Source organism: Lethenteron reissneri, unplaced genomic scaffold (assembly GCF_015708825.2).
Source record: "Lethenteron reissneri isolate LAM-NWPU_2019-01 unplaced genomic scaffold, ASM1570882v1 scaffold_1900, whole genome shotgun sequence".
NCBI classification, from domain to species: domain Eukaryota; kingdom Metazoa; phylum Chordata; class Hyperoartia; order Petromyzontiformes; family Petromyzontidae; genus Lethenteron; species Lethenteron reissneri.
This window is the reverse complement of record NW_026891664.1, coordinates 41,559-64,921: the sequence shown is the minus strand read 5'-3', so window position 1 is coordinate 64,921 and position 23,363 is coordinate 41,559. Positions and strand designations below refer to the sequence as shown.

Sequence of the window (23,363 nt, the reverse complement as noted above, 5' to 3'; positions counted from 1 at the left end):
TTAAATCTTTAGTGGCTCCAGGAATTCATATTCTTTGGGTCTTTCGGTGAAGCCGCGTGACTTTACCGAATGTATTAAGTAATACACAACACACATTGCAATGCCTTACATGTGTGTCGCTAAGTGGCTGATTACTGATCTATTACTTAGTTGCATAGCCCCTCACCGCTGCCTCTGATCTCGAATCCTGAAGGGGTTCAACAACGACGATGACATCGTCATCCTGCACTGTTTGTTTACGACCAGAAGCAGGTGGATGGCTTCACTATTCTGGCAAATCGCACCGAACGTGCCGGATGTAGTTTCCAGCGAAACGTCGCTGTTACTCGGATTGTAAATGTGGATTCACTCTTTAACACACCGGCGGGCTAAAGTAATGAACTCTCTTTTTTGTCAACGTGACACATTTTTTTACCAATTGGCCGTGTCGGGTGGTGGCGGGTTTCAACGACACATTTAATATATTCACGAGATCCAACCCAACAACAACAACAACAACTCTGTTATGTCTTCTTGGTTCTTTCGGTAAAGTCATCACGTAGAATGGAAATAATGAAAATAAAACAATCAAATAATTCTCACGACGTTTCGGCCACAACGCAAGCAGCCGTCCTCAGGTGGAGAACAGGTCTGTCGAGAAGACAGTCTGAATGCGTTATGGCCGAAACGTCGTGAATTAATTAATTGTTTTATTATTATTATTTTATTATTTCCCTTCTACGTGATGACTTCACCGAAAGAACCAAGAAGATGAATCCCTGCTGCAGTCACGAAATCTTTAAATCGAAATTTAACTCTGTTACGCTTTTACAAACGTTGCGTTGCCACGGAATTAGCGTTCTCACGTCGTGAGTTGGGGCTGGGTAGGAGGAAGGGGGGTGGGGAGGGTTGCTGTGTCCACGCCGTGTCTTGCAGACTCCCTCGCGTCTCCTGCGTGCTCGCGACGGCAGCAGCAGCAGCAGAGAGGGATCGTCGGTGAACCCAGGCGGTGGCAGGAGCACCACCAAGTTTGATTCACACGGACGTCGCTCTCGCTTGGAACTGCGCGCAAACCCTCGTGTGTGTGTGTGTGTGAGTATGTGTGAGTGTGTGTCTGTCGTGCGCCGATGTCTGGGCGTTGTCGTCGGAGAATCCAGGCCGCTGTCTGGGGCACCTGGTGACTACGGAATAAATCCTCCGGCACGAATCCATTGCTGTTACAAACGTCGCTGTGTTTCTTCGGAATTTGTGTTCGTGTGTCGTGAGTCGGAGGTGCGGGACTGGGAGGGGGGGGGTGTTAACGCCGTGTCTTGCAGACTCCCTTGCGTCTCTGCGTGCTCATAGCAACAGCAGCAGCAGCAAAGAGGGGGAACAGAGATCATCGGTGAATCCAGGCAGTCACAAGATCCCCAAGTCCGATTTACACAGACGTCGCTCTCGGTTCGAACTCCACGCAAACCGTCTCGTGCGTCCCGTGAAAGAAGTGCAGATGTCTGGGGCGTCGTCGGGAGAATCCAGGCAGTTAACGGGACACCTGGTAAACAAAGTTACCACGCCGTTGCCTTTCGTTCGTATTTTCAATGTCTAATTCAGGCTTTGAGTCCGTATCAGAGTTGGTGGGATTGGTTGGGGGGGGGGGGTCTCTAACGATCTGTCTTCCAGAATCTTTCCTCGTGTCTACTCTGAAACATCTCGGTACAGCTCCAACGAAAGGAATCCCCAACGTGGCAGAGATCCCAGTCCTGGACAGGAGAGCCAGAGACAACCAACAGCGTCCATCAGGGAGTGTCAATGTCTCTTGCTACCCACAGCAGCAGCAGCAGCAGCATTATTTATGATCAATGGCAATGAGCCGTGCTCTGTAGCCACGCGTGAGCATCATGGAGTTTGTGTTTTATTGTTGTCAAGGCTGAGCGGATGGTGGTGGTGATGGGGAATCAGACACGCTGGCATCCGTTCCTGCCACCCCCAACTTTGAGAGAGATGTCTGGGCGAGTTCTCAACCCAGGTAACCGTGCGAGTCTCCGGCCCGATCCTCGGCCTTGCTCACCAAACGAGCGACGTGGATGTTGTACTTGAGGTTAAACGCCGTTGCCATTGGCATTATCAACGACTACTTCAGGCTTTGCGTTCGTGTCGGAGTTGGGGGGGGGGGGGGGGGTCCTGACGTTTTATCTTCCAGAATCCCTCGCGTCTCCTGCGTCCTCGCGACGCCGTCAAAGAGGGGGAAGAGAGATCATCGGTGGATCCAGGCAGTCACAAGATCCCCAAGTTCGATTTACACAGACGTCTCTCTCGGTTCGAACTCCACGCAAACCCTCTCGTGCGTCCCGTGAAGGAAGTTCAGATGTCTGGGGCATCATCGGGGAAATCTCAGACAGCGGACCTCCTGGTAACACCGCCAACACCTTTTTGGCCGTGCGTTTGAATTTGCCTTGCTGCTACTACTACAGGGTTTGTTTGTATCGGGGAGGGGGGAGGGGCTCCTAACGTTCTATGTTACAGGACCCCAGCAGTTGTGCTTAGCGCAGACGTCTCGTTCAACTCCACGCAACTTCCTCAGTGCAACTCCACGTAACCTCGGTGCTACTCAACGCAACTTTGATGCAACTCCCAACAGCATCCATCAGGGAGTGTCAATGTCTCTTGCTACCCACAGCAGCAGAAAAACATTATAACTATGAACTGGTCATGAGCAGTGCTGCTAGGTAGCCACGAGTGTGAACACGGAGGTTGTGTTTATCGTTGTCAAGGCTCGGCAGGTGGTGGTGGTGGTGAATGTGAAACGCAAGCTGTCGCACAGAGCAAGCAGCCGCACTGCTGTACAACACCAACCCAGCCCTGGGTGGAAGGGGGGAGAAGCCGTACGGCCATTACCATCCACCAGGGAGTGTCAATGACTCTTGTCCTTCCCGCACAGCAACTTTATTTATCAATGGCAATGAGCCTTGGCTGTGTAGCCCACACGTGGACATACGGAGGTTGTGTTTATCATTGTCAAGGCTGAGCGGATGATGGCGGTGGTGGCGATGGGCGGAATGGGAGATGCGCAACCCCCTGCAGCTGTTACAACCCAGTCCTGGACAGGAGGGGCCAGAGACAACCAACAGCGTCCATCAGGGAGTGTCAATGTCTCTCGCTACCCACAGCAGCAGCAGCATTATTTATGATCAATGGCAATGAGCCGTGCTCTGTAGCCACGCGTGAGCATCATGGAGGTTGTGTTTTATTATTGTCAAGGCTGAGCGGATGGTGGTGGTGATGGGGAATCAGACACGCTGGCATCCGTTCCTGCCACCCCCAACTTTGAGAGAGATGTCTGGGCGAGTTCTCAACCCAGGTAACCGTGCGAGTCTCCGGCCCGATCCTCGGCCTTACCAAACGAGCGATGTGGATGTTTTACTTGAGGTTAAACGCCGTTGCCATTGGCATTATCAACGACTACTTCAGGCTTTGCGTTCGTATGGGAGTTGGGGGGGGGGGGGGGGTCCTGACGTTTTATCTTCCAGAATCCCTCGTGTCTCCTGCGTCCTCGCGACGCCGGCAAAGAGCGGGAAGAGAGATCATCGGTGAATCCAGGCAGTCGCAAGATCCCCAAGTCCCATTTACACAGACGTCTCTCTCGGTTTGAACTCTGGGACATTCGTCGGGAAAACCCAGACAGCGGATTTCCTGGTAACACCGCAACTCCTTTGGCCGTGCGTTGGAGTTTGTCTTGCTGCTACTTACTACAGGATTTGTAGTTACCTCGATGCAACTCTACGTAACCTCAGAACATCGGAGGGGAAAAACCCCTATTATGTTTTGCTTTTCGTAATCGGCCACGCGGGGAAAAGTTGTCAGGCAGGACTTTGTGAAAGTTTTAAACGAGGCAAAACTTGACACTTTTATTAGCAAATGACCACAGCGTCAAGTTTACGAAATGTGACCTGAAGATTTAAATCGGTGTTTTCTTACGGCCGTCCTGAATATTTCCCTAAGCCAGCAAAGGGCGTTGATGGTGACATTGCTAGCAAGCAGTGTGCAGTGTTGGCCCTTGTGGATCTGGGGTGGGGGAGGGGGGAGGGGCTCCTAACGTTCTATGTTACAGGACCCCAGCAGTTGTGCCTAGCGCAGACGTCTCGTTCAACTCCACGCAACTTCCTCAGTGCAACTCCACACAACCTCGCTGCAACTCTACGTAACCTCAGAACGCCTTCACGCAACCTTGCTCCAACTCCTCGCAACTCCAGTGCAACTCCACGCGTTCTCTGTGCAACTCCCAAGCAACCTCGCGACATCGTACAAGGGGGGAGAGCAACAGGGAAGGAAGCGCAAATTGCTCCTCTGTCATCGGCCATTCCAGGCGGTTAACGGGACCCGGTAACACCGTCAACACTTTGACGTTCACATTTGCCTCGCTGCTACTGCTGCTACAGGCCTTGTGTTTGTGTCAGGGGGAGTGGGGGGGGGTCTCTAACGTTCTGTCTTCCAGAATCCTCTCCCCGGTCTACTCTCGCTCAAACGTCAAACATCTCGGTACAGCTCCAAACCAAGGAAGCCCCAACGGGGCAGAGATCCCAGGCAGTGACGGGACAGGGAGCCAGGTCTGCGTCTCTGTCTCGGTTCAACTCCACGCGGCTTCGTGTTGCGCAAGCGGAGTGGAGGGCGTGCAGATGTCTGGGGCGTCGTCGGGAGAATCCAGGCCGCTAACGGGACACCTGGTAAAGTTAAAACGCCGTTGCCATTCAAGTTATCAACGACTACTTCAGGCTTTGCGTTCGTATCGGAGTTGGGGGTGGGGGGGGAGTCCTGACGTTTTATCTTCCAGAATCCCTCGCGTCTCGTGCGTCCTCGCGACGCCGGCAAAGAGCGGGAAGAGAGATCATCGGTGAATCCAGGCAGTCGCAAGATCCCCATGTCCCATTTGCACAGACGTCTCTCTCGGTTCCAACTCCACGCAAACCCTCTCGTGCGTCCCGTGAAGGTGTCTGGGCTTCGTCGCGGAGAATTCGGGCCGGTTTCCGTGGCACCTGGTAAACACCACAAATCTTCTCTGCCCAAATATAGCGCTTTTTTAAATCCTTTATATTAAGTTCACTTGCTTGCGCGCTTACGACCGTGCAAATCTTTCGGTCGTTTTTTAACCCACTTCCCGTGATCCAATCGGGCTGACATTTTGCACACAGACTCGTTGTGCGTGACAATTTATTTTCGTGAAAAAAATTTCCGGAACTTTCCACTTTATAGGAAATGTATTTTTTATTATATTTAATTACCAATTGCTTAATGGTGGCAGGCAATCATCTGACCCATAGGTGGCAGCCATCTCAAGCCAGCGGACGAGAGGACTCTAGCCGCCACGCATATAAAGGATTTATAGTGAAAAACTTTGTTTTTACGGGTTAATTTTTAACACGTGAGTTTTTGTTATTTTATTTGTGTTCGTATGTCGGGAGTTGACGGGGCGGGGAAGGGGGGGTGGGTGTTGTGTTAACGCCGTGTCTTGCAGACTCGCGTCTCCTGCGTGCTCACAGCAAGAACTGCAACGGGGTGGGGGGAAGAGCGAGAGAGTTGACAGAGTTGATGGGCGAATCCAGGCGGTTACAGGAGCCCAGGTCTCTTTTCACGCACGCAAACCCTCTCGTGTCTCCATCGTTGCCTTGTGGATGATTGTAGTGGTGGAGGTGATTGTGGTGGTGGTGATAACCAGGGGGTGGTGAGTGGCTTGCCTCTGTAGGAGGCCGTGGCATCGTTTAACAAGTAGCAGCAGCAGCAGCAGGGGGCTTTTTGCAACCACTCTACATAAGATGTTGGTTTTGTGCTAGAACTAGTGACGAATTGGCACGTCTTGTTCACGCGACAAACCTTACCCAATTGGCCGTGTCGGGTGGTGGCGGGTTTCAACGACACATTTAATATATTCACGAGATCCAACCCAACAACAACAACAACTCTGTTACGTCTTCTTGGTTGTTTCGGTAAAGTCATCACGTAGAATGGAAATAATAAAAATAAAACATAAAATAATTCTCACGACATTTCGGCCACAACGCAAGCAGCCGTCCTCAGGTGGAGAACAGGTCTGTCGAGAAGACAGTCTGAATGCGTTGTGGCCGAAACGTCGTGAATTAATTAATTGTATTATTATTATTTTATTATTCCTCTTCTACGTGATGACTTTACCGAAAGAACCAAGAAGATGAATCCCTGCTGCAGTCACGAAATCTTTAAATCGAAATTTAACTCTTGTTACGCTTTTACAAACGTTGCGTTGCCACAGAATTAGCGTTCTCACGTCGTGAGTTGGGGCCGGGTAGGAGGAAGGGGGGTGGGGAGGGTTGCTGTGTTCACGCCGTGTCTTGCAGACTCCCTCGCGTCTCCTGCGTGCTCGCGGCAGCAGCAGCAGCAGCAGCAGAGAGGGATCGTCGGTGAACCCAGGCGGTGGCAGGAGCACCACCAAGTTTGATTCACACGGACGTCGCTCTCGCTTGGAACTGCGCGCAAACCCTCGTGCGTGTGAGTGTGTGTGTCCGTCGTGCGCCGATGTCTGGGCGTTGTCGTCGGAGAATCCAGGCCGCTGTCTGGGGCACCTGGTGACTACGGAATAAATCCTCTGGCACGAATCCATTGCCTTTACAAACGTCGCCGTTTTTCTACGGAATTTGTGTTCGTGTGTCGTGAGTCAGAGGTGCGGGACTGGGGGGGGGGGGGTGTTAACGCCGTGTCTTGCAGACTCCCTCGTATCTCGGCTTGCTCACATCAACAGCGGCAAAGAGAGAGATCATCGGTGAATCGAGGCGGTTACAGGAGCCCAAGTCTGTCTCACGCAGATGTCTCTTGGGTTCGAACCCCAACGGGGCAGAGATCCCAGGCAGTGATGGGACACCTGGTAAAGTTAAAACGCCGTTGCCATTGGCATCGTCAACGACTACTTCAGGCTTTGCGTTCGTATCGGAGTTGGGGGGGGGGGGGGGGTCCTGACGTTTTATCTTCCAGAATCCCTCACGTCTCGTGCGTCCTCGCGACGCCGGCAAAGAGCGGGAAGAGAGATCATCGGTGAATCCAGGCAGTCACAAGATCCCCAAGTCCCATTTACACAGACGTCTCTCTCGGTTCGAACTCCACGCAAACCCTCTCGTGCGTCCCGTGAAGGAAGTGGGAATATCAGGGCTTCGTCGGGAGAATCCAGGCAGTTTCCATGGAACCTGGTAACAGCGCAACTCTTTTGCCACCTGTTCAAGTTTGTTTTCACTACAGACGTTGCTTCTGCACTCAAATTTCTGCTGGGGGTGGGTTGGGGGGGTGGGTGTCCTAACGGTTTATCTTCCAGAATCCTCTCCCTGGTCTACTCTCGCTCAAACATCTCGGTACAGCTCCAACGAAAGGAAGCACCAACGGGGCAGAGATCCCAGGCAGTGACGGGACAGGGAGCCAGGTCTGCGTCTTGATGTCTCGGTTCAACTCCACGCGGCTTCGTGTTGTGCAAGCGGAGTGGAGGGCGTGCAGATGTCTGGGGCGTCGTCGTGAGAACCCAGGCAGTGAACGCACCTCCTGGTAACAGCGCAGCTCCTGTGCCACCCGTCGCTTTCAAGATTGTTGACTGGGAGTTGGGGCAGGGGGGGTTCCTCTAACGCTGCAACCTGCAGACTCCTCCACCCCGTCTACTCGCGCTCAAACTTGAGGAGGAGGAGGAGGCCCAAGGTCTGCGTCAGTCGGCGGCGATTCCAGGCGGTTGTACCGGCACCTGGTAACACCACAAATACTTTGGCGTCTGTTTGAATTTGCCTCGCTACTACCGGAGTTGTGTTTGTATCGGGGGAGTAGGTGGGGGGGTTCTCTAATGTTCTGTCTTCCAGAATCCTCTCCCTGGTCTACTCTCGCTCAAACGTCAAACATCTCGGTACAGCTCCAAACCAAGGAAGCCCCAACGGGGCAGAGACCCCAGGCAGTGATGGGACAGGGAGCCAGGTCTGCGTCTCGATGTCTCGGTTCAACTGCAGAGGCAGGAAGTGCAAACGGTCGAATCGGCGGTGGATACGGGCAGTTAGCGGACCTCCTGGTAACACCGCAACTCCTTTGGCCGTGCGTTTGAATTTGCCTTGCTGCTACTACTACAGGATTTGTTTGTATTGGGGGGGGGGGGGTCTCTAACGTTCTGTCTTCCAGAATCTTTCCTCGTGTCTACTCTGAAACATCTCGGTACAGCTCCAAAGAAAGGAAGCCCCAACGGGGCAAAGACCGCCTGTCAAAAGGTTCTGTTCGCTGCTCGTGAAACGTTTAAAAATGGAGGATGAATTTGCGGAGATTTTTTTTTTAATTGCTGGGATGAAATGTCTCTATGAAACAAACTCTATCATCCCGAGTCATCGCGGCCACTTCACGTCAGTTTGGCAACGTCAAAACCCCGGCACGCGTGAAGTCTGGAAGGCTTCGGGGAAATTAACGATTGGACAATGAACGCTCGACAAATTGTGGAGGAATTTGAAGTGAAATTTTCCAAACTCGACTTGCTTCCTCAAGTGCTTCTTGAAGGGAGGCAGCCCCCCCTCTTGGGGAAAGATTTAACAATTGACTTTTTTACGAACGTGGAAATTGCGCACCGCTTAAGAGACTTGGAGGGGGCAAGGCTGGGGGAGCATTGCAAAGCGACCAACAGCAACTCTTGTCGGCCTGATCTTTTGCGCAGATTGCCCGAGGGGAAGTGGGCATTGTCCAGGAGACGTGTGAAGCAGAGGGTCGGGGACGCAGATGCACCGGGCTCGCTCGCACAGGCGGTTCCTTGCCGGCGTGAAATCAATCGTCGGGTCACAAATATCACACTCAGTAACCCGTCGCAACGCTGCTACTGTCACAGCTCCACTGTCACCGCCTGCCACTGCTCTGCCACCGTCACCGCCCTCTGCTGCCCAGCCACGATCACCGCTCTCCACTGCCCAGCCACCATCACTGCCCAGCCATGATCACCGCTCTCCACTGCCCAGCCACCATCACTGCCCAGCCACCATCACCGCCTCTGCACTGCCCAGCCACCGTCACCGCCTCTGCACTGCCCAGCCACCATCACCGCCTCTGCACTGCCCAGCCACCGTCACCGCCTCTGCACTGCCCAGCCATCATCACCGCCTCTGCACTGCCCAGCCATCATCACCGCCTCTGCACTGCCCAGCCACCATCACCGCCTCTGCACTGCCCAGCCACCGTCACCGCCTCTGCACTGCCCAGCCACCATCACCGCCTCTGCACTGCCCAGCCACCATCACCGCCTCTGCACTGCTACTGAATCGGCCACCGTCACTGCCCTCTGCTGCCCAGCCACACGAAGCTCACACAGCTGCTCCGTCTGCCCTGCACCCTCCTCCCCCGTGTGCGCGTTTTGTAGCCGCTCGCTGGCTGCTGGCGTTCTATACCAAGCTCCACCGACCGGCCATCGTCCTATGTGTGGGTGGCGCAGGCTGTGCGGTAAAGCAATCGTCCCACTCCTCCCACATGCAATTTTACCCCACGTGGTGCAAAGTGCTGTGTGCATGGAAGAAGGCATTGGGTGGGCGGGGGGGTTGTCCTTAACCAAATGTCTTCCAGAAGTTTCTCCCCCCCCCCCCCCATCTCCTTCCCGCTGAGCAGAGCTTGCGTCTCCGTAGCCCAGGCGGTGAGACGTCTCGTGCCTCGTGGTCTGGGTAAACCAAAGGTCTCCCCCCACACACCCGTTTACGAATCTGTCCGTTGCTGTGGCTTGCCAGAAATCTTGAGGGGGGGTGGGGGGGGCCTTTCACGTTCTCTGTTACAGAACCTAGTCAAACGTCCAGCCCTACCTACCTACCCTGTACAACAAGCCCAGCCCTGCAGAAGGGGAAGAAGAGACACCACAGCAAGCCCCATGACACCGCCACAACCAGGGAGTGCCCTTTGACTCGCCTCACTCTGCATGCGTTATTCTCAATGGGTCATGAGTTGGCTTCGCCAGCCAGGTGTGAACGTTGAGCTGTGTTTATCGTTGTCAAGGCTGAGCGGGTGATGGTGGCGATGGGTGGAGAATGTGAGGAACTCAACCCCCGACTGCTGTACAAATCGGCACAAAGTAAACCAGCCGTGGAAGGAGCGGGGCGAGAGTCTTTGCCACCACCAGGGAGTGTCCTTAACTCTTCGTGCTTCACAGCCACACGGCAACATTTATAATTGTTTATCAATGGTGATGGGCCTTGGCTCTTTAGCCCACGAGTGTGAACACGGAGGTTGTGTTTATCGTTGTCAAGGCTCAGCAGGTGGTGGTGGTGGTGAATGTGAAACGCAAGCTGACGCACAGAGCAAGCAGCCGCACTGCTGTACAACACCAACCCAGCCCTGGGTGGCAGGGGGGAGAAGCCGTACGGCCATTACCATCCACCAGGGAGTGTCAATGACTCTTGTCCTTCCCGCACAGCAACTTTATTTATCAATGGCAATGAGCCTTGGCTGTGTAGCCCACACGTGGACATACGGAGGTTGTGTTTATCGTTGTCAAGGCTGAGCGGATGATGGTGGTGGTGATGGTGAATCGCTGGCATCCGTTCCTGCCACCCCCAACTTTTGAGAGAGATGTCTGGGCGAGTTCTCAACCCAGGTAACCGTGTGAGTCTCCGGCCCGATCCTCGGCCTTGCTCGCCAAACGAGCGACGTGGATGTTTTACTTGAGGTTAAACGCCGTTGCCATTGGCATTATCAACGACTACTTCAGGCTTTGCGTTCGTGTTGGGGGGGGGGGGGGGGGGGGTCCTGACGTTTTATCTTCCAGAATCCCTCGCGTCTCCTGCGTCCTCACGACGCCGGCAAAGAGCGGGAAGAGAGATCATCGGTGGATCCAGGCAGTCGCAAGATCCCCAAGTCCCATTTACACAGACGTCTCTCTCGGTTCCAACTCCACGCAAACTCTCTCGTGCGTCCCGTTAAGGAAGTTCAGATGTCTGGGGCATCATCGGGGAAATCTCAGACAGCGGACCTCCTGGTAACACCGCCAACACCTTTTGGCCGTGCGTTTGAATTTGCCTTGCTGCTGCTACTACAGGATTTGTTTGTATCGGGGAGGGGGGGAGGGGGGAGGGGCTCCTAACGTTCTATGTTACAGGACCCCAGCAGTTGTGCCTCGCGCAGACGTCTCGTTCAACTCCACGCAACTTCCTCAGTGCAACTCCACACAACCTCGCTGCAACTCCAGGCAACTCGGTTCAACTCCACGTAACCTCAGAACATTTTCATTCAACCTTGCTCCAACTCCTCACCTCCACACGTTCTCTGTCCAACTCCACGTTACCTCGCTGCAACTCTACGTAACCTCAGAACACCTTCACGCAACCTTGCTCCAACTCCTCGCAACTTCAGTGCAACTCCACGCGTTCTCTGTGCAACTCCCAAGCAACCTCGCGACATCGTACAAGGGGGGAGAGCAACAGGGAAGGAAGCGCAAATTGCTCCTCTGTCATCGGCCATTCCAGGCGGTTAACGGGACCCGGTAACACCGTCAACACTTTGACGTTCACATTTGCCTCGCTGCTACTGCTGCTACAGGCCTTGTGTTTGTGTCAGTGGGAGTGGTGGGGAGGGGTCTCTAACGTTCTGTCTTCCAGAATCCTCTCCCCGGTCTACTCTCGCTCAAACATCTCTGTACAGCTCCAAACCAAGGAAGCCCCAACGGGGCAGAGACCCCAGGCAGTGACGGGACAGGGAGCCAGGTCTGCGTCTCGATGTCTCGGTTCAACTCCACGCGGCTTCGTGTTGCGCAAGCGGAGTGGAGGGCGTGCAGATGTCTGGGGAGTCGTCGGGAGAATCCAGGCCGTTAACGGGACACCTGGTAAAGTTAAAACGCCGTTGCCATTCGAATTATCAACGACTACTTCAGGCTTTGCGTTCGTATCGGAGTTGGGGGGGGGGGGGGTCCTGACGTTTTATCTTCCAGAATCCCTCGCGTCTCCTGCGTCCTCGCGACGCCGGCAAAGAGCGGGAAGAGAGATCAACGGTGAATCCAGGCAGTCGCAAGATCCCCAAGTCCCATTTACACAGACGTCTCTCTCGGTTCCAACTCCACGCAAACCCTCTCGTGCGTCCCGTGAAGGAAGTTCAGATCTCTGGGGCATCATCGGGGAAATCTCAGACAGCGGACCTCCTGGTAACACCGCCAACACCTTTTTGGCCGTGCGTTTGAATTTGCCTTGCTGCTACTACTACAGGATTTGTTTGTATCGGGGAGGGGGGAGGGGCTCCTAACGTTCTATGTTACAGGACCCCAGCAGTTGTGCCTAGCGCAGACGTCTCGTTCAACTCCACGCAACTTCCTCAGTGCAACTCCACGTAACCTCGGTGCAACTCTACGTAACCTCAGAACAATTTCATTCAACCTTGCTCCAACTCCTCGCAACCTCAGTGCAACTCCACGTGTTCTCTGTGCAACTCCCAAGCAACCTCGCGACATCGTACAAGGGGGGAGAGCAACAGGGAAGGAAGCGCAAATTGCTCCTCTGTCATCGGCCATTCCAGGCGGTTAACGGGACCCGGTAACACCGTCAACACTTTGACGTTCACATTTGCCTCGCTGCTACTGCTGCTACAGGCCTTGTGTTTGTGGGGGGGGGGTGTCTCACGTTCTGTCTTCCAGAATCCTCTCCCCGGTCTACTCTCGCTCAAACGTCAAACATCTCGGTACAGCTCCAACGAAAGGAAGCCCCAACGGGGCAGAGATCCCAGGCAGTGACGGGACAGGGAGCCAGGTCTGCGTCTCGATGTCTCGGTTCAACTCCACGCGGCTTCGTGTTGCGCAAGCGGAGTGGAGGGCGTGCAGATGTCTGGGGCGTCGTCGGGAGAATCCAGGCCGTTAACGGGACACCTGGTAAAGTTAAAACGCCGTTGCCATTGGCATTATCAACGACTACTTCAGGCTTTGCGTTCGTGTTGGGGGGGGGGGGGGGTCCTGACGTTTTATCTTCCAGAATCCCTCGCGTCTCCTGCGTCCTCACGACGCCGGCAAAGAGCGGGAAGAGAGATCATCGGTGGATCCAGGCAGTCGCAAGATCCCCAAGTCCCATTTACACAGACGTCTCTCTCGGTTCCAACTCCACGCAAACTCTCTCGTGCGTCCCGTTAAGGAAGTTCAGATGTCTGGGGCATCATCGGGGAAATCTCAGACAGCGGACCTCCTGGTAACACCGCCAACACCTTTTTGGCCGTGCGTTTGAATTTGCCTTGCTGCTGCTACTACAGGATTTGTTTGTATCGGGGAGGGGGGGAGGGGGGGCTCCTAACGTTCTATGTTACAGGACCCCAGCAGTTGTGCCTCGCGCAGACGTCTCGTTCAACTCCACGCAACTTCCTCAGTGCAACTCCACACAACCTCGCTGCAACTCCAGGCAACTCGGTTCAACTCCACGTAACCTCAGAACATTTTCATTCAACCTTGCTCCAACTCCTCACCTCCACACGTTCTCTGTCCAACTCCACGTTACCTCGCTGCAACTCTACGTAACCTCAGAACACCTTCACGCAACCTTGCTCCAACTCCTCGCAACTTCAGTGCAACTCCACGCGTTCTCTGTGCAACTCCCAAGCAACCTCGCGACATCGTACAAGGGGGGAGAGCAACAGGGAAGGAAGCGCAAATTGCTCCTCTGTCATCGGCCATTCCAGGCGGTTAACGGGACCCGGTAACACCGTCAACACTTTGACGTTCACATTTGCCTCGCTGCTACTGCTGCTACAGGCCTTGTGTTTGTGTCAGTGGGAGTGGTGGGGAGGGGTCTCTAACGTTCTGTCTTCCAGAATCCTCTCCCCGGTCTACTCTCGCTCAAACATCTCTGTACAGCTCCAAACCAAGGAAGCCCCAACGGGGCAGAGACCCCAGGCAGTGACGGGACAGGGAGCCAGGTCTGCGTCTCGATGTCTCGGTTCAACTCCACGCGGCTTCGTGTTGCGCAAGCGGAGTGGAGGGCGTGCAGATGTCTGGGGCGTCGTCGGGAGAATCCAGGCCGTTAACGGGACACCTGGTAAAGTTAAAACGCCGTTGCCATTCGAATTATCAACGACTACTTCAGGCTTTGCGTTCGTATCGGAGTTGGGGGGGGGGGGGTCCTGACGTTTTATCTTCCAGAATCCCTCGCGTCTCCTGCGTCCTCGCGACGCCGGCAAAGAGCGGGAAGAGAGATCAACGGTGAATCCAGGCAGTCGCAAGATCCCCAAGTCCCATTTACACAGACGTCTCTCTCGGTTCCAACTCCACGCAAACCCTCTCGTGCGTCCCGTGAAGGAAGTTCAGATCTCTGGGGCATCATCGGGGAAATCTCAGACAGCGGACCTCCTGGTAACACCGCCAACACCTTTTTGGCCGTGCGTTTGAATTTGCCTTGCTGCTACTACTACAGGATTTGTTTGTATCGGGTAGGGGGAGGGGCTCCTAACGTTCTATGTTACAGGACCCCAGCAGTTGTGCCTAGCGCAGACGTCTCGTTCAACTCCACGCAACTTCCTCAGTGCAACTCCACGTAACCTCGGTGCAACTCTACGTAACCTCAGAACAATTTCATTCAACCTTGCTCCAACTCCTCGCAACCTCAGTGCAACTCCACGTGTTCTCTGTGCAACTCCCAAGCAACCTCGCGACATCGTACAAGGGGGGAGAGCAACAGGGAAGGAAGCGCAAATTGCTCCTCTGTCATCGGCCATTCCAGGCGGTTAACGGGACCCGGTAACACCGTCAACACTTTGACGTTCACATTTGCCTCGCTGCTACTGCTGCTACAGGCCTTGTGTTTGTGGGGGGGGGGTGTCTCACGTTCTGTCTTCCAGAATCCTCTCCCCGGTCTACTCTCGCTCAAACGTCAAACATCTCGGTACAGCTCCAACGAAAGGAAGCCCCAACGGGGCAGAGATCCCAGGCAGTGACGGGACAGGGAGCCAGGTCTGCGTCTCGATGTCTCGGTTCAACTCCACGCGGCTTCGTGTTGCGCAAGCGGAGTGGAGGGCGTGCAGATGTCTGGGGCGTCGTCGGGAGAATCCAGGCCGTTAACGGGACACCTGGTAAAGTTAAAACGCCGTTGTCATTCGAATTATCAACGACTACTTCAGGCTTTGCGTTCGTATCGGAGTTGGGGGGGGGGGGGGGGTCCTGACGTTTTATCTTCCAGAATCCCTCGCGTCTCCTGCGTCCTCGCGACGCCGGCAAAGAGCGGGAAGAGAGATCATCGGTGAATCTAGGCAGTCGCAAGATCCCCAAGTCCCATTTGCACAGACGTCTCTCTCGGTTCGAACTCCACGCAAACCCTCTCGTGCGTCCCGTAAAGCAAGTGCGGATGTCTGGGGCGTCGTCGCGAGAACCCAGACAGTGAACGTACCTCCTGGTGACAGCGCCGCTCCTGTGCCACCCGTCGCTTTCAAGATTGTTGACTGGGAGTTGGGGCAGGGGGGGTTCCTCTAACGCTGCAACCTGCAGACTCCTCCACCCCGTCTACTCGCGCTCAAACTTGAGGAGGAGGAGGAGGCCCAAGGTCTGCGTCAGTCGGCGGTGATTCCAGGCGGTTGTACCGGCACCCGGTAGCACCACGACCACTCTGACATTCACTTTTGCTCGTGACTGCAGCGGTGTTTGTGTCGGTATCAGAGTTGGTGGTTGGGTTGGACGTGGGGCTGCGTGGGGTGGGAGAGAGAGAGGGGAGGGGGCTACTTTACTGCGTTCGTATCGGAGTTGGGGGGGGGGGGGGTCCTGACGTTTTATCTTCCAGAATCCCTCGCGTCTCCTGCGTCCTCGCGATGCCGGCAAAGAAGAGATCATCGGTGAATTCAGGCAGTCGCAAGATCCCCAAGTCCCATTTACACAGACGTCTCTCTCGGTTCCAACTCCACGCAAACCCTCTCGTGCGTCCCGTGAAGGTGTCTGGGCTTCGTCGCGGAGAATTCGGGCCGGTTTCCGTGGCACCTGGTAAACACCAAATCTTCTCTGCCCAAATCTAATGCTTTTTTAAATCCTTTATATTAAGTTAACTTGCTTGCGCGCTTACGACCGTGCAAATATTTCGGTCGTTTTTTAACCCACTTCCCGTGATCCAATCGAGCTGACATTTTGCACACAGACTCGTTGTGCGTGACAATTAATGTTCGTGAAAAAAATTTCCGTAATTTTACACTTTTTAGGGAAAAATATTTTTTATTATTTAATTACCAATTGCTTAATGGTGGCAGGCAATCATCTGACCCATAGGTGGCAGCCATCTCAAGCCAGAGGACGAGAGGACTCTAGCCGCCACGCATATAAAGGATTTATAGTGAAAAACTTTGTTTTTACGGGTTAATTTTTCACACGTGAGTTTTTGTTATTTTATTTGTGTTCGTATGTCGGGAGTTGACGGGGCGGGGAAGGGGGGGGTGGGTGTTGTGTTAACGCCGTGTCTTGCAGACTCGCGTCTCCTGCGTGCTCACAGCAAGAACTGCAACGGGGTGGGGGGGGGAAGAGCGAGAGAGTTGACAGAGTTGATGGGCGAATCCAGGCGGTTACAGGAGCCCAGGTCTCTTTTCACGCACGCAAACCCTCTCGTGTCTCCATCGTTGCCTTGTGGATGATTGTAGTGGTGGAGGTGATTGTGGTGGTGGTGATAACCAGGGGGTGGTGAGTGGCTTGCCTCTGTAGGAGGCCGTGGCATCGTTTAACAAGTAGCAGTAGCAGCAGCAGGGGGCTTTTTGCGACTAATCTACATAAGATGTTGTTTTTGTGCTAGAACTAGTGACGAATTGGCACGTTTTGTTCACGCGACAAACCTTACCCAATTGGCCGTGTCGGGTGGTGGCGGGTTTCAACGACACATTTAATATATTCACGCGATCCAACACAAAACAACAACAACTCTGTTACGCTTTTACAAACGCTGCGTTGCCACAGAATTAGCGTTCTCACGTCGTGAGTTGGGGCTGGGTAGGAGGAAGGGGGGTGGGGAGGGTTGCTGTGTCCACGCCGTGTCTTGCAGACTCCCTCGCGTCTCCTGCGTGCTCGCGACGGCAGCAGCAGCAGCAGAGAGAGGGATCGTCGGTGAACCCAGGCGGTGGCAGGAGCACCACCAAGTTTGATTCACACGGACGTCGCTCTCGCTTGGAACTGCGCGCAAACCCTCGTGCGTGTGAGTGTGTGTGTGTCCGTCGTGCGCCGATGTCTGGGCGTTGTCGTCGGAGAATCCAGGCCGCTGTCTGGGGCACCTGGTGACTACGGAATAAATCCTCTGGCACGAATCCATTGCCTTTACAAACGTCGCCGTTTTTCTACGGAATTTGTGTTCGTGTGTCGTGAGTCGGAGGTGCGGGACTGGGGGGGGGGGGTGTTAACGCCGTGTCTTGCAGACTCCCTCGTATCTCGGCTTGCTCACATCAACAGCGGCAAAGAGAGAGATCATCGGTGAATCGAGGCGGTTACAGGAGCCCAAGTCTGTCTCACGCAGATGTCTCTTGGGTTCGAACCCCAACGGGGCAGAGATCCCAGGCAGTGATGGGACAGGGAGCCAGGTCTGCGTCTCGATGTCTCGGTTCAACTGCAGAGGCAGGAAGTGCAAACGGTCGAATCGGCGGTGGATACGGGCAGTTAGCGGACCTCCTGGTAACACCGCAACTCCTTTGGCCGTGCGTTTGAATTTGCCTTGCTGCTACTACTACAGGATTTGTTTGTATTGGGGGGGGGGGGTCTAACGTTCTGTCTTCCAGAATCTTTCCTCGTGTCTACTCTGAAACATCTCGGTACAGCTCCAAAGAAAGGAAGCCCCAACGGGGCAAAGACCGCCTGTCAAAAGGTTCTGTTCGCTGCTCGTGAAACGTTTAAAAATGGAGGATGAATTTGCGGAGATTTTTTTTTTAATTGCTGGGATGAAATGTCTCTATGAAACAAACTCTATCATCCCGAGTCATCGCGGCCACTTCACGTCAGTTTGGCAACGTCAAAACCCCGGCACGCGTGAAGTCTGGAAGGCTTCGGGGAAATTAACGATTGGACAATGAACGCTCGACAAATTGTGGAGGAATTTGAAGTGAAATTTTCCAAACTCAACCTGCTTCCTCAAGTGCTTCTTGAAGGGAGGCAGCCCCCCCTCTTGGGGAAAGATTTAACAATTGACTTTTTTACGAACGTGGAAATTGCGCACCGCTTAAGAGACTTGGAGAGGGCAAGGCTGGGGGAGCATTGCAAAGCGACCAACAGCAACTCTTGTCGGCCTGATCTTTTGCGCAGATTGCCCGAGGGGAAGTGGGCATCGTCCAGGAGACGTGTGAAGCAGAGGGTCAGGGTCGGGGACGCAGATGCACCGGGCTCGCTCGCACGGGCAGTTCCTTGCCGGCGTGAAATCAATCGTCGGGTCACAAATATCACACTCAGTAACCCGTCGCAACGCTGCTACTGTCACAGCTCCACTGTCACCGCCTGCCACTGCTCTGCCACCGTCACCGCCCTCTGCTGCCCAGCCACGATCACCGCTCTCCACTGCCCAGCCACCATCACTGCCCAGCCATGATCACCGCTCTCCACTGCCCAGCCACCATCACTGCCCAGCCACCGTCACCGCCTCTGCACTGCCCAGCCACCATCACCGCCTCTGCACTGCCCAGCCACCATCACCGCCTCTGCACTGCCCAGCCACCATCACCGCCTCTGCACTGCCCAGCCACCGTCACCGCCTCTGCACTGCCCAGCCACCATCACCGCCTCTGCACTGCCCAGCCACCATCACCGCCTCTGCACTGCTACTGAATCGGCCACCGTCACTGCCCTCTGCTGCCCAGCCACAGGAAGCTCACACAGCTGCTCCGTCTGCCCTGCACCCTCCTCCCCCGTGTGCGCGTTTTGTAGCCGCTCGCTGGCTGCTGGCGTTCTATACCAAGCTCCACCGACCGGCCATCGTCCTCCTATGTGTGGGTGGCGCAGGCTGTGCGGTAAACCACTCGTCCCACTCCTCCCACATGCAATTTTGGTGCACAGTGCTGTGTGCATGGCGGGGGGGGGGTTGTCCTTAACCAAATGTCTTCCAGAAGTCTCCTCCCCCCTGAGCAGAGCTTGCGTCTCCGTAGCCCAGGCGGTGATACGTCGCGTGCCTCGTGGTCTGGGTAAACCAATGGACTCGCCCCACACACACCCACTTGTTACCTGTGGAACATACGAATCTGTCCGTTGCTGTGGCTTGCCAGAAATCTTGGGGGTGGGGCGGGGGGGGGCCTTTCACGTTCTCTGTTACAGAACCTAGTCAAACGTCCAGCCCTACCTACCTACCCTGTACAACAAGCCCAGCCCTGGAGAAGGGGAAGAAGAGACACCACAGCAAACCCCATGACACCGCCACAACCAGGGAGTGCCCTTTGACTCGCCTCACTCTGCATGCGTTATTCTCATTGGGTCATGAGTTGGCTTCGCCAGCCAGGTGTGAACGTGGAGCTGTGTTTATCGTTGTCAAGGCTGAGCGGGTGATGGTGGCGATGGGTGGAGAATGTGAGGAACTCAACCCCCGACTGCTGTACAAATCGGCACAAAGTAAACCAGCCGTGGAAGGAGCGGGGCGAGAGTCTTTGCCACCACCAGGGAGTGTCCTTAACTCTTCGTGCTTCACAGCCACACGTCAACATTTATAATTGTTTATCAATGGTGATGGGCCTTGGCTTTGTAGCCACGAGTGTGAACACGGAGGTTGTGTTTATCGTTGTCAAGGCTCGGCAGGTGGTGGTGGTGAATGTGAAACGCAAGCTGACGCACAGAGCAAGCAGCCGCACTGCTGTACAACACCAACCCAGGGAGTGTCAATGACTCTTGTATTTCCCACACAGCAACTTTATTTATCAATGTCAATGAGCCGTGCTCTGTAGCCACGCGTGAGCATCATGGAGGTTGTGTTTTATTATTGTCAAGGCTGAGCGGATGGTGGTGGTGGTGGTGATGGGGAATCAGACACGCTGGCATCCGTTCCTGCCACCCCCAACTTTGAGAGAGATGTCTGGGCGAGTTCTCAACCCAGGTAACCGTGCGAGTCTCCGGCCCGATCCTCAGCCTTACCAAACGAGTGACGTGGATGTTTTACTTGAGGTTAAACGCCGTTGCCATTCTCATTATCAACGACTACTTCAGGCTTTGCGTTCGAGTTGGGGGGGGGGGGTCCTGACGTTTTATCTTCCAGAATCCCTCGTGTCTCCTGCGTCCTCGCGACGCCGGCAAAGAGGGGGAAGAGAGATCATCGGTGAATCCAGGCAGTCGCAAGATACCCAAGTCCCATTTACACAGACGTCTCTCTCGGTTCGAACTCCACGCAAACCCTCTCGTGCGTCCCGTGAAGGAAGTGCGAATGTCTGGGGCGTCGTCGTGAGAACCCAGGCAGTTAACGGGACACCTGGTAAACAAAGTTACCACTCCGTTCCCATTCGTTCGTATTTTCAATGTCTAATTCAGGCTTTGAGTCCGTATCAGAGTTGGGGTGGGATTGCTTGGGGCGGGTGGGTTGGGGGGGGCGGTCTCTAACGTTCTGTCTTCCAGAATCTTTCCTCGTGTCTACTATGAAACATCTCGGTACAGCTCCAACGAAAGGAAGCCCCAACGGGGCAGAGACCCCAGGCAGTGACGGGACAGGGAGCCAGGTCTGCGTCTTGATGTCTCGGTTCAACTCCACGCAACTTCCTCAGTGCAACTCCACACGGTCTCTGTGCAACTCAACGCAACTTTGATGCAACTCCCAACAGCATCCATCAGGGAGTGTCAATGTCTCTCGCTACCCACAGCAGCAGCAGGAACATTATTACTATGAACTGGTCATGAGCAGTGCTGCTAGGTAGCCACGAGTGTGAACACGGAGGTTGTGTTTATCGTTGTCAAGGCTCGGCAGGTGGTGGTGGTGAATGTGAAACGCAAGCTGACGCACAGAGCAAGCAGCAGCCGCACTGCTGTACAACACCAACCCAGCCCTGGGTGGAAGGGGGGAGAAGCCGTACGGCCATTACCATCCACCAGGGAGTGTCAATGTCTCTTGCTACCCACAGCAGCAGCAGCAGCATTATTTATGATCAATGGCAATGAGCCGTGCTCTGTAGCCACGCGTGAGCATCATGGAGGTTGTGTTTTATTATTGTCAAGGCTGAGCGGATGATGGTGGTGGTGATGGGGAATCAGACACGCTGGCATCCGTTCCTGCCACCTCCAACTTTGAGAGAGATGTCTGGGCGAGTTCTCAACCCAGGTAACCGTGCGAGTCTCCGGCCCGATCCTCGGCCTTGCTCACCAAATGAGCGACGTGTGGATGTCTATTTGCGCACCAAAGGGACATTAACTTCTCCCAAACACAGCTGTCAGCAGTGGCAGTGCTTGCTTGCCAACAAGGACATTCAATTGATTTTGATACCGTTGCAGTGTTTTGCGGAACTAATTATTACTGGCCAAAATTAGTTCGAGAATTAATTGAAATTGAGAATAATCCTGATGGGGTTCAACAACGATGACATCGTCATCCTGCACTGTTTGTTTAAGACCAGAAGCAGGTGGACGGCTTCACTTTTCTGGCAAATCGCACCGAAGGTGCCGGATGTCATTTCCAGCGAAACGTCGCTGTTACTCGGATTGTAAATGTTGTGGATCCACTCTTGAACAAACCGGCGGGCTAAAGTGGTGAACTATTTTGTCTTTTGTCAACGTGACACATTGTTTACTGATTGGCAGTGTCGGGTGGTGGCGGGTTTTAGCGACACATTTAAAATATTTACGCGATCCAACCCAAAAGCAACAACTCTATCGCGTTTTTTCAAACGTTTCGTTGCTACAGAATTAGTGTTCTCATGTCGGGAGTTGGGGCTGGGTAGGAGGAAGGGGGGTGGGGAGGGTTGCTGTGTCCACGCCGTGTCTTGCAGACATCGTACGAGGGGGGAGAGCAACAGGGAAGGAAGCGCAAATTGCTCCTCTGTCATCGGCCATTCCAGGCGGTTAACGGGACCCGGTAACACCGTCAACACTTTGACGTTCACATTTGCCTCGCTGCTACTGCTGCTACAGGCCTTGTGTTTGTGTCAGTGGGAGTGGGGGGGGGTCTCTAACGTTCTGTCTTCCAGAATCCTCTCCCCGGTCTACTCTCGCTCAAACGTCAAACATCTCGGTACAGCTCCAACGAAAGGAAGCCCTAACGGGGTAGAGACCCCAGGCAGTGACGGGACAGGGAGCCAGGTCTGCGTCTCGATGTCTCGGTTCAACTCCACGCGGCTTCGTGTTGCGCAAGCGGAGTGGAGGGCGTGCAGGTGTCTGGGGCGTCGTCGGGAGAATCCAGGCCGTTAACGGGACACCTGGTAAAGTTAAAACGCCGTTGCCATTGGCATTATCAACGACTACTTCAGGCTTTGCGTTCGTATCGGAGTTGGGGGGGGGGGGGGGGGGGTCCTGACGTTTTATCTTCCAGAATCCCTCGCGTCTCCTGCGTCCTCGCGACGCCGGCAAAGAGCGGGAAGAGAGATCATCGGTGAATCCAGGCAGTCGCAAGATCCCCAAGTCCCATTTACACAGACGTCTCTCTCGGTTCCAACTCCACGCAAACCCTCTCGTGCGTCCCGTGAAGGTGTCTGGGCTTCGTCGCGGAGAATTCGGGCCGGTTTCCGTGGCACCTGGTAAACACCAAATCTTCTCTGCCAAAATCTAGCGCTTTTTTTACACTCTTTTATTTAACTCCCTTCGTCTGTATCTTCAAAAAAGAAATATTGTAACTCAATTTTTATCCACTTCTCAATGTGCTATCGACTGCAAACTTGGTATAGGTGTGTCATACTGATGGCAATATTATATTCTATCATTGAAAAAGAATATATATATATATTTCTTCTTTGTTCTTTCGGTAAAGTCACGTAGAAGGGAAGTAATAAAATAATAAAAATAAAACAATAAAATTATTCTCGCGACGTTTCGGCCACAACGCAAGCAGCCGTCCTCAGGTGAAGAACAGGTCTGTCGGAAAGACAGCGTCCGAATGAGTCTTTCCGACAGACCTGTTCTTCACCTGAGGACGGCTGCTTGCGTTGTGGCCGAAACGTCGTGAGAATAATTTTATTGTTTTATTTTTATTATTTTATTACTTCCCTTCTACGTGACTTTACCAAAAGAACCAAGAAGATGAATCCCTGCAGTCACGAAAGCTTTAAATCAAAATTTAATATATATTTTTTTAAACGATCAATTTTTTACGGCTCTAATTGTCGACGCTCAACTCACGGGTGTCAATCACCACGTGGTCCCTTAGTCACGGCAAGCCTCGGGGAGCCATGCCCATGGGCGGGTGATGTGGAAGGAGGGGAGGGGTGATGGGGAAAGGGGGCAGGGGGAAGGGCAGCTCGGATAGTACATTTAATTAAAGCGTGATTAGAAAAAGAATTTAAAAATATTTTATTCAAACGTGATTTTTTTGTTGTTTTGTGTT

The 23,363-nt window shown here is 54.0% G+C and overlaps 1 protein-coding gene across 7 annotated transcripts in view; it reads left to right on the top strand.

Annotated features, from left to right (window-relative positions):
• The window catches only part of LOC133339560 (WAS/WASL-interacting protein family member 3), a 53,540-nt gene that overhangs the window by 18,735 nt on the left and 11,442 nt on the right, over window positions 1-23,363 (top strand). For 5 of the 7 annotated variants that reach the window (XM_061547666.1, XM_061547668.1, XM_061547669.1 and 2 more), the window contains 2 exons: window positions 916-2,744; window positions 19,649-19,943. The gene's annotated coding sequence lies outside the window, so the exon portion shown is untranslated. Of the gene's footprint in view, window positions 1-915; window positions 4,995-5,470; window positions 6,606-19,648; window positions 19,944-23,363 lie in introns of those variants that run through there. The other 2 variants (XM_061547672.1, XM_061547671.1) reach the window with 2 other exon arrangements.